Source organism: Triticum urartu, chromosome 5 (genome assembly GCF_003073215.2).
Source record: "Triticum urartu cultivar G1812 chromosome 5, Tu2.1, whole genome shotgun sequence".
Classification (NCBI taxonomy): Eukaryota; Viridiplantae; Streptophyta; class Magnoliopsida; order Poales; family Poaceae; genus Triticum; species Triticum urartu.
In genome coordinates this window covers 362,157,712-362,169,382 of record NC_053026.1, presented here as the reverse complement: position 1 = coordinate 362,169,382, position 11,671 = coordinate 362,157,712, and positions in this window count along the sequence as shown.

Here is an 11,671-nt window from a genome sequence, read left to right as displayed (position 1 = left end):
GTGCTCCCTGGGTGGTTTTGGTAATTAACGTCAACATATCTCTTGTTGGACTAACACTTTTACCTAGTATGTTTCAGATAAGTTCAACAATGGAGTGGCATGGACTAGAGGATGTGGAGCCCCTTCAAGATGCTAAGGACAAAGTATTGGCTCAAGCTTCAAGATCAAGACTCTGCATTTTCTATTTTAGTGATCCAAGATCACATTGAGTCTATAGGAAAGCCAATACTATTAAGAAGGGATGAGGTGTTGCTTAATGGCTTGCTTGCTCAAAGTGCTTAGTGATATGCTCCAAAGCCCTCAACCACTTTCTCACTTCCAAATATGTCCCACACCAAATATCCAACTCGGCCCCACCGATTCTTTCTATCCGGAGCCACCGAGTTCAGTTGACATAGCCACTGCCAGAAACCCTAATCAGTTCGGTCTCACCGATGGGATCTCGGTCTCACCGAGATGGGCTTGCAAACTCTCTGTTACCTGTTGCAATATTTTCGGTCCCACCGAGATATGCAATCGGCCCCACCGAGTTTGCTTGGCCAACTCTCTGTTTCGCTTATTACCCAAATCGGTCCCACCGAGTTTGAGTAATCGGTCAAACCGAGTTTTGGTTTTACCCTAACCCTAGCACATCGGTTCCACCGAGTTGAACTAGTCGGTCCCACTGAAAACCCTAACTGTCACTAGGTTTACTAAATCGGTCCGACCGAGTTTTTCCCTTCGGTCTCACCGAGATTGGTAAATTGAGTGTAATGGTTAGATTTTGTGTGGAGGCTATATATACCCCTCCACCCACTCTTCATTCATGGAGAGAGCCATCAGAACATACCTACACTTCCAATACACATTTTCTGAGAGAGAACCACCTACACTTGTGTTGAGGTCAAGATATTCCATTCCAACCATATGAATCTTGATCTCTAGCCTTCCCCAAGTTGCTTTCCACTCAAATCTTCTTTCCATCAAATCCAAATCCTGTGAGAGAGAGTTGAGTGTTGGGGAGACTATCATTTGAAGCACAAGAGCAAGGAGTTCATCATCAACACACCATTTGTTACTTCTTGGAGAGTGGTGTCTCCTAGATTGGCTAGGTGTCACTTGGGAGCCTCCAACAAGATTGTGGAGTTGAACCAAGGAGTTTGTAAGGGCAAGGAGATCGCCTACTTCGTGAAGATATACCGCTAGTGAGGCAAGTCCTTCGTGGGCGACGACCGTGATGGAATAGACAAGGTTGCTTCTTCATGGACCCTTCGTGGGTGGAGCCCTCCATGGACTCGCGCAACCGTTACCCTCCGTGGGTTGAAGTCTCCATCAACGTGGATGTACGATAGCACCACCTATCAGAACCACGACAAAAACATCCATGTCTCCAATTACGTTTGAATACTCCAAACCCTTCTCTTTACATTCTTGCAAGTTGCATGCTTTACTTCCCGCTGCTCATATACTCATTGCATGCTTGCTTGATATGTATTGTGTTTGTTAAACTTGTTCTTAAACTCCACTTAAACTTAAGAATATTAAAAACTACAACTTTTGGCACTTAGTGTCTAATCACCCCCCTCTAGACACCTCTTCTCGATCCTTTCAATGGGCCTTAGTGGAAAACGCCCAATAACTTTCCCGGGGGGTTCCGGTAACCTCCCGCTACTCCGAAAAATTCCCGGTCTTCTTCGGAACCATTTCAGTGTCCATATATAACCTTCCAATATATCAATCTTTACCTCTCTACCATTTCGAGACTCCTCGTCATGTCCGTGATCTCACCCGGGACTCCGAAGAAACTTCAGTCACCAAAACACATAGCTCATAATACAAATCATCATCGAACGTTAAGCGTCCGGACCCTACAGGTTCGGGAACTATGTAGACATGACCGAGACACATCTCCAGTCAATAACCAATAGCAGAACCTGGATGATCATATTGGCTCCTACATATTCTATGAAGATCTTTATCGGTCAAACCGCATAACAATATACGTCATTCCCTTTGTCATCGGTATGTTACTTGCCCGAGATTCGATCGTCGGTATCATCATACTTAGTTCAATCTCGTTACCGACAAGTATCTTTACTCGTTCCATAATGCATCATCCCGTAACTAACTCATTAGTCACATTGCTTGCAAGGCCTATAGTGATGTGCATTACCGAGAGGGCCCAGAGATACCTCTCCCATACACGAAGTGACAAATCCTAATATTGATCTATGCCAACTCAACAAACACCATCGGAGACACCTGTAGATCATCTTTATAATCACCCAGTTACGTTGTGACATTTTATAGCACACAAAGTGTTCCTCCGGTATTCGGGAGTTGGATAATCTCATAGTCAGAGGAACATGTATAAGTCATGAAGAAAGCAATAGCAATAAAACTAAACGATCATTATGCTAAGCTAACGGATGGGTCTTGTCCATCACATCATTCTCCAATGATGTGATCCCGTTCATCAAATGACAACACATGTCTATGGTCCGGAAACTTAACCATCTTTGATTAACGAGCTAGTCAAGTAGAGACATACTAGGGACACTCTGTTTGTCTATGTATTCACACATGTACTAAGTTTCCGGTTAATACAATTCTAGCGTGAATAATAAACATTTGTCATGATATAAGGAAATATAAATAAAAACTTTATTATTGCCTCTAGGGCATATTTCCTTCAGTCTCCCACTTGCACTAGAGTCCATAATCTAGATTACATAGTAACGATTCTAACACCCATGGAGTCTTGGTGTTGATCATGTTTTGCTCGTGAGAGAGGCATAGCCAAAGGATATGCAACATTCAGATCCGTATGTATCTTGGAAATCTCTATGTCTCCCTCCTTGACTTGATCGCGGATGGAATTGAAGCGTCTCTTGATGTGTTTAGTTCTCTTGTGAAATCTGGATTCCTTCGCCAAGGCAATTGCTTCAGTATTGTCACAAAAGATTTTCATTGGACCCAATGCACTAGGTATTACACCTAGATCAGATATGAACTCCTTCATCCAGATTCCTTCATTTGCTGCTTCCGAAGCAGCTATGAACTCCGCTTCACACGTAGATCCCGCCACGACGCTCTGCTTGGAACTGCACCAACTTACAGCTCCATTCAATATAAATACGTATCTGGTTTGTGACTTAGAGTCATCTGGATTTGTGTCAAAACTTGCATCGACGTAACCATTTAGGACGAGCTCTTTGTCACCTCCATAAACGAGAACCATATCCTTAGTCCTTTTCAGGTATTTCAGGATGTTTTTGACCGCTGTCCAGTGATCCACTCCTGGATTACTTTGGTACCTCCCTGCTAAACTTATAGCAAGGCACACATCAGGTCTGGTACACAGCATTGCATACATGATAGAACCTATGGCTGAGGCATAGTGAATGACTTTCATTTTCTCTCTATCTTCTAAAGTGGTCGGGCATTGAGTCTGACTCAACTTCACACCTTATAACACAGGCAAGAACCCTTTCTTTGACTGATCCATTTTGAACTTCTTCAAAACTTTATCAAGGTATGTGCTTTGCGAAAGTTCAATTAAGCGTCTTGATCTATCTCTATAGATCTTGATGCCCAATATATAAGCAGCTTCACCGAGGCCTTTCACTGAAAAATTCTTATTCAAGTATCCTTTTATGCTATCCAGAAATTATGTATTATTCCCAATCAATAGTATGTCATTCACATATAATATTAGAAATGCTACAGAGCTCCCACTCACTTTCTTGTAAGTACAGGCTTCTCAAAAAGTCTGTATAAAACCATATGCTTTGATCACACTATCAAAGCGTATATTTCAACTTCAAGAGGCCTGCACCAGTCCATAAATGGATCGCTGGAGCTTGCACACTTTATTAGCACCATTATGATCGACAAAACCTTCTGGTTGCATCATATACAACTCTTCTTTAAGATATCCATTAAGGAATGCAGTTTTGATATCCATTTGCCAAATTTCATAATCATAAAATGGGCAATTGCTAACATGATCCGGACAGACTTAAGCATCGCTATAGGTGAGAAGGTCTCATCATAGTCAACTCCTTGAACTTTTCGAAAACCTTTCGCGACAAGTCGAGCTTTGTAGACAGTAACATTACCGTCAGCGTCAGTCTTCTTCTTGAAGATCCATTTATTCTCTATGGCTTGCCGATCATCGGGTAAGTCAACCAAAGTCCATACTTTGTTCTCATACATGGAACCCATCTCATATTTCATGGCCTCAAGCCATTTCGCGGAATATGGGCTCATCATTGCTTCCTCATAGTTCGTAGGTTCGTCATGGTCAAGTAACATGACCTCTAGAACAGGATTACTGTACCACTCTAGTGCGGATCGTACTCTGGTTGACCTATGAGGGTTGGTAGTAACTTGATCTGAGGTTTCATGATCATCATCATTAGCTTCCTCACTGATTGGTGTAGGAATCACTGTAACTGATTTTTGTGATGAACTACTTTCCAATTCGGGAGAAGGTACAATTACCTCATCAAGTTCTACTTCCCTCCCACTCACTTCTTTCGAGAGAAACCCCTTCTCTAGAAAGGATCCATTTTTAGCAACGAATATCTTGCCTTCAGATCTGTGATAGAAGGTGTACCCAACAGTCTCCTTTGGGTATCCTATGAAGACACATTTCTCCGATTTTGGTTTGAGCTTATGAGGTTGAAGCTTTTTCACATAAGCATCGCAGCCCCAAACTGTAAGAAATGACAACTTAGGTTTCTTGCTAAACCATAGTTCATATGGTGTCGTCTCAAAGGATTTAGATGATGCCCTATTTAATGTGAATGCAGCCGTCTCTAAAGCATAACACCAAAATGATAGCGGTAAATCGGTAAGAGACATCATAGATCGCACCATATCTAATAAAGTACGGTTACGATGTTCGGACACACCATTACGCTGTGGTGTTACAGGTGGCGTGAGTTGCGAAACTATTCCACATTGTTTCAAATGAAGACCAAACTCATAACTCAAATATTCACCTCCACGATCAGATCGTAGAAACTTTATTTTCTTGTTACGATGATTTTCCACTTCACTCTGAAATTCTTTGAACTTTTCAAATGTTTCAGACTTATGTTTCATTAAGTAGATATACCCATATCTGCTCAAATCATCTGTGAAGGTTAGAAAGTAACGATACCCGCCGCGAGCCTCAACACTCATCGGACCGCATAGATCAATATGTATTATTTCCAATAAGTCAGTGGCTCGCTCCATTGTTCCGGAGAACGGAGTCTTAGTCATCTTGTCCATGAGGCATGTTCGCAAGCATCAAGTCATTCATAATCAAGTGATTCCAAAAGCCCATCAGCATGGAGTTTCTTCATGCGCTTTACACCAATATGACCTAAACGGCAGTGCCACAAATAAGTTGCACTATCATTATTAACTTTGCATCTTTTGTCTTCAATATTATGAATATGTGTATCACTACAATCGAGATTCAACAAAAATAGACCACTCGTCAAGGGTGCATGGCCATAAAAGATATTACTCATATAAATAGAACAACCATTATTCTACGATTTAAATGAATAACCGTCTCGCATCAAACAAGATCCAGATATAATGTTGATGCTCAACGCTGGCATCAAATAACATTTATTTAGGTCTAAAACTAATCCTGACGATAGGTGTAGAGGTAGTGTGCCGACGGGATCACATCGACTTTGGAACCATTTTCCACGCGCATCGTCACCTCGTCCTTAGCCAATCTTCATTTAATCCGTAGCCCCTGTTTCGAGTTGCAAATATGAGCAACAGAACCAGCATCAAATACCCAGGCGCTACTTCGAGCATTAGTAAGGTACACATCAATAACATGTGTATCAAATATACCTTTCACTTTGCCATCCTTCTTATCCGCCAAATACTTGGGGCAGTTCCGCTTCCAGTGACCAGTCCCTTTGCAGTAGAAGCACTCAGTCTTAGGCTTAGGTCCAGACTTGGGCTTCTTCCCTTAAGCAGCAACTGGCTTGCTGTTCTTCTTGAAGTTCCCCTTCTTCCCTTTGCCCTTTTTCTTGAAACTAGTGGTCTTGTTCACCATCAACACTTGATGCTCCTTCTTTATTTCTACCTCCGCAGCCTTTAGCATCACGAAGAGCTCGGGAATTGTCTTTTCCATCCCTTGCATATTATAGTTCATCACGAAGACTTTATAGCTTGGTGGCAGTGATTGAAGAACTCTGTCAATTACACTATCATTAGGAAGATTAACTCCTAGATGAGTCAAGTGGTTGTGGTACCAAGACATTCTGAGTATGTGTTCACTGACATAACTATTCTCCTCCATTTTGCAGCTATAGAACTTGTTGGAGACTTCATATCTCTCAACGCGGGCATTTGCTTGAAATATTAACTTCAACTCCTGGAACATCTCATATGCTCCATGACGTTCAAAACATCTTTGAAGTCCCGACTCTAAGCCGTAAAGCATGGCACACTGAACTATCGAGTAGTCATCAGCTTTGCTCTGCCAGACTTTCATAACATCCAGAGTTGCTCCTGCAGCGGGTCTTGCACCTAGCGGTGCTTCCACGATGTAATTCTTCTATGCAGCAATGAGGATAATCCTCAAGTTATGGACCCAGTCCGTGTAGTTGCTACCATCATATTTCAACTTAGCTTTCTCTAGGAATGCATTAAAACTCAAGGGAACGGTAGCACGGGCCATTGATCTACAACAACATAGATATGCAAAAAAAACTATCAGGTACTAAGATCATGATAAATTAAAGTTCAATTAATCATATTACTTAAGAAATCCCACTTAGATAGACATCCCTCTAGTCATCTAAATGATCAGGTGATCCATATCAACTAAACCATGTCCGATCATCACGTGAGATGGAGTAGTTTTCAATGGTGAACATCACTATGTTGATCATATCTACTATATGATTCACGATCGACCTTTTGGTCTCAGTATTCCGAGGCCATATCTGCATATGCTAGGCTCGTCAAGTTTAACCCGAGTATTCTACACGTGCAAAACTGGCTTGCACCCGTTGTATGTGAACATAGAGCTTATCACACCCGATCATCACGTGGTATCTCGACACGACGAACTGTAGCAACGGTGCATACTCAGGGAGAACACTTATACCTTGAAATTTAGTGAGGGATCATCTTATAATGCTACCACCGTACTAAGAAAAATAAGAAGCATAAAGGATAAACATCACATGCAATCAAAATATGTGACATGATATGGCCATCATCATCTTGTGCCTTTGATCTCCATCTCCAAAGCACCGTCGTGATCTCCATCGTCACTGGCTTGACACCTTGATCTCCATCATAGCATCGTTGTCGTCTCGCCAACTATTACTTCCACGATTATCGCTACCGCTTAGTGATAAAGTAAAGCAATTACATGGCGATTGCATTTCATACAATAAAGCGACAACCATAAGGCTCCTGCCAGTTGCCGATAAATTTTTACAAAACACGATCATCTCATACAACAATTTATATCTCATCACGTCTTGACCATATCACATCACAACATGCCGCAAAAACAAGTTAGACATCCTCTCCTTTGTTGTTGCAAGTTTTACGTGGCTGCTACGGGCTTCTAGCAAGAACCGTTCTTACCTACACATCAAAACCACAACGATTTTTCATCAAGTGTGCTGTTTTAACCATCAACAAGGACCGGCCGTAGTCAAACTCGATTCAACTAAAGTTGGAGAAACAGACACCCGCTAGCCACCTGTGTGCGAAGCACGTCGGTAGAACCAGTCTCATGAATGCGGTCATGTAATGTCGGTCTAGGCCGCTTCATCCAACAATACCGCCAAATCAAAGTAAGACATTGGTGGTAAGCAGTATGACTATTATCGCCCACAACTCATTGTGTTTTACTCGTGCATATACCATCTACGCATAGACCTGGCTCGGATGCCACTATTTGGGAATGTAGTAATTCAAAAATTTCCTACGATCACGCAAGATCTAACTAGGAGATGCATAGCAAGGAGAGGGGAGAGTGTGTCCATGTACCCTCATAGACCGAAAGCGGAAGCGTTTAGTAATGCATTTGATGTAGTCGAACGTCTTCACGATCCAACCGATCCAAATACCGGACGTACGACACCTTCGTGTTCAGCACACGTTCAACACGATGACGTCCCTCAAGCTCTTGATCCAGTAGAGGGTCGAGGGAGAGTTCCGTCAGCACGATGGCATGGTGACGGTTTTGGTGATGTGATCTATGCAGGGCTTCGCCTAAGCACTACAATAATATGACCGAGGTGGTAAACTGTGGAGGGGGGCACCGCGCACGGCTAAGACAATTGATGTTGTACCTTTGGGGTGCCCTCTGCCCACGTATATAAAGGAGGGTGGGGGGGAGGAGGAGGCCAGACAAGGGGGAGGCGCGCCAAGGGGGGGAGTCCTACTAGGACTCCAAACCTAGTAGGATTCGGCCCCCCTTTCCATCCAACGGAGAGGGGGAAAGGGGAAAGGGGAAAGGAGGGACATGGAGAATGAAAGAGGGGGGCCGCGCCCCTCCCCTTGTCCAATTCGGATTGCGGGCAAGGGGGGCGCGCCCCACCTCCTGTGGCCTGCCTCCTCTCCTCCACTATGGCCCGTTAGAACTTTCCCGAGGGCTTTCAGTAACCTCCCGGTACTCCGAAAAATCCCCGATCTTCTTTGGAACCATTCCGGTGTCCGTATATAACCTTCCAATATATCAATCTTTACCTCTCGACCATTTTGAGACTCCTCATCATGTCCATGATCTCATCCGGGACTCCGAACAAACTTCGGTCACCAAAACACATAGCTCATAATACAAATCGTCATCGAACATTAAGCGTGCGGACCCTACGAGTTCGAGAACTATGTAGACATGACCGAGACACATCTTCTGTCAATAACCAATAGCGGAACCTGGATGCTCATATTGGCTCCTACATATTCTAGCGAAGATCTTTATCAGTCAAACCGCATAACAACATACGTCATTCCCTTTGTCATCGGTATGTTACTTGCCCGAGATTCGATCATCGGTATCATCATACCTAGTTCAATCTCATTACTGGCAAGTCTCTTTACTTGTTCCATAATGCATCATCCCGTAACTAACTCATTAGTCACATTTCTTGCAAGGCTTATAGTGATGTGCATTACCGAGAGGGCCCAGAGATACCTCTCCGATACATGAAGTGACAAATCCTAATCTTGATCTAGGCCAACTTAACAAACACCATCGAAGACACCTGTAGAGCATCTTTATAATCACCCAGTTACATTGTGACGTTTGATAGCACACAAAGTGTTCCTCCGGTATTCGGGAGTTGCATAATCTCATAGTCAGAGGAACATGTATGAGTCATGAAGAAAGCAATAGCAATAAAACTAAACGATCATTATGCTAAGCTAACAGATGGGTCTTGTCCATCACATCATTCTCCAATGATGTGATCCCGTTCATCAAATGACAACACATGTCTATGGTCAGGAAACTTAACCATCTTTGATTAACGAGCTAGTCAAGTAGAGGCATACTAGGGACACTCTGTTTGTCTATGTATTCACACATGTACTAAGTTTTCGGTTAATACTATTCTAGCATGAATTCAAAACATTTATCATCATATAAGGAAATATAAGTAACAACTTTATTATTGCCTCTAGGGCATATTTCCTTCAGACAGATCTATTGCTGGAGCAGAAGCAAACGTTATGAACGTTTGACAAGCTCGGTATGATGACTACTTGATAGCTTAGTGCGCCATGCTTAACGGCTTAGAACCGGGACTTCAAAAATGTTTTGAATGCCACAGAGCATATGAGATGTTCCAAGAGCTGGAATTGGTATTTCAGACTCATGCCCGTGTCGAGAGGTATGAGACCTCTGACAAGTACTTTGCCTACAAGATGGAGGAGAATAGCTCAGGCAGTGAGCATGTGCTCAGAATCTCTGGGTACTACAATTGCTTGAATCAAGTGGGAGTTAATATTCCAAATAAGATAGTGATTGATAGAGTTCTCTAGTTACTTTCACCAAGTTACTAGAACTTCATGATGAACTATAATATGCAAGGGATGACAAAAACGATTCCCAAGCTCTTCGCGATGCTGAAATCGGCGAAGATTGAAATCAAGAAATAGCATCAAGTGTTGATGGTTAACAAGACCACTAGTTTCAAGAAAAAGGGCAAAGGAAATAAAGGGAACTTCAAGAATAATGGCAAGCAAGTTGCCACTCCCGAGCCCAAAGATAGACCCAAACCTGAAACTGAGTGCTTCTACTGCAAAGGAAATGGTCACTGGAAGCGGAACTGCCCCCAAAACTTGGCGGATAAGAAGGATGGCGAAGTGAACAAAGGTATATTTGATATACATGTTATAGATGTGTACTTTACTAGTGTTCATAGTAGCCCCTGGGTATTTGATACCGGTTCAGTTGCTAAGATTTGTAACTTGAAACAGGACTTGCAAAATGAACAGATACTAGCTGAGGGCAAAGTGACAATGTGTGTTGGAAGTGATTCCGAGGTTGATAAGATCACCATCGCACACTCCCTTTACCTTCGGGATTAGTGTTGAACCTAAAATAAATGTTATTTGGTGTTTGTGTTGAACATGAATATGATTGGATCATGTTTATTTCAATACAATTATTCATTTAAGTCAAAGAATCATTGTTATTCTGCTTACATGAATAAAACCTTCTATGGTCATACACTCAATATAAATGGTTTATTGAATCTCGATTGTAGTGATACACATATTCATAATATTGATGCCAAAAGATGCAAATCTGATAATGATAGTGCAACATATTTGTGGCACTGACGTTTAGGTCATATTGGTTTAAAGTGCATGAAGAAACTCCATGCAGATGGACTTTTGGAATCACTTGATTATGAATCATTTGATGCTTACAAACCATGCCTCATGGGTAAGATGACTTAGACTCCGTTCTCTAGAACAAAGGAGCAAGCCGCTGACTTATTGGAAATAATACATACCGATGTATGCGGTCCGATGAGTGTTGAGGCTCACGGCGGGTATCGTTATTTTCTGACATTCACAGATGATTTGAGCAGATATGGGTATATCTACTTGATGAAATACAAGTCTGAAACATTTGAAAAGTTCAAAGAATTTCAGAGTAAAGTGGAGAATCATCGTAACAAAAAAAAATAAAGTTTCTACGATCTGATCGTGGTGGCGAATATTTGAGTTACGAGTTTGGCCTTGAACTAAAACAATGTGGAATAAATTTCCCAACTCACGCCACCTGGAACTCCACAACGTAATGGTGTGTCCGAACATCGTAACCGTACTTCATTAGATATGGTGCGATCTATGATGTCTCTTACTGATTTACCACTATCGTTTTGGGGTTATGCATTAGAGACAGCTACATTCACATTAAATAGGGCACCGTCTAAATCTGTTGAGACGACACCATATGAACTATGGTTTGGCTACAAACCTAAGCTGTCGTTTCTTAAAGTTTGGGGTTGCGATGCTTATGTGAAAAAGTTTCAGGCTGATAAGCTCGAACCTAAATCGGAGAAGTGCGTCTTCATAGGATACCCAAAAGAAACTGTTGGGTACACCTTCTATCACAGATCCGAAGGCAAGATCTTTGTTGCTAAGAATGGATCCTTTCTAGAGAAGGAGTTTCTCTCGAAAGAAGTGA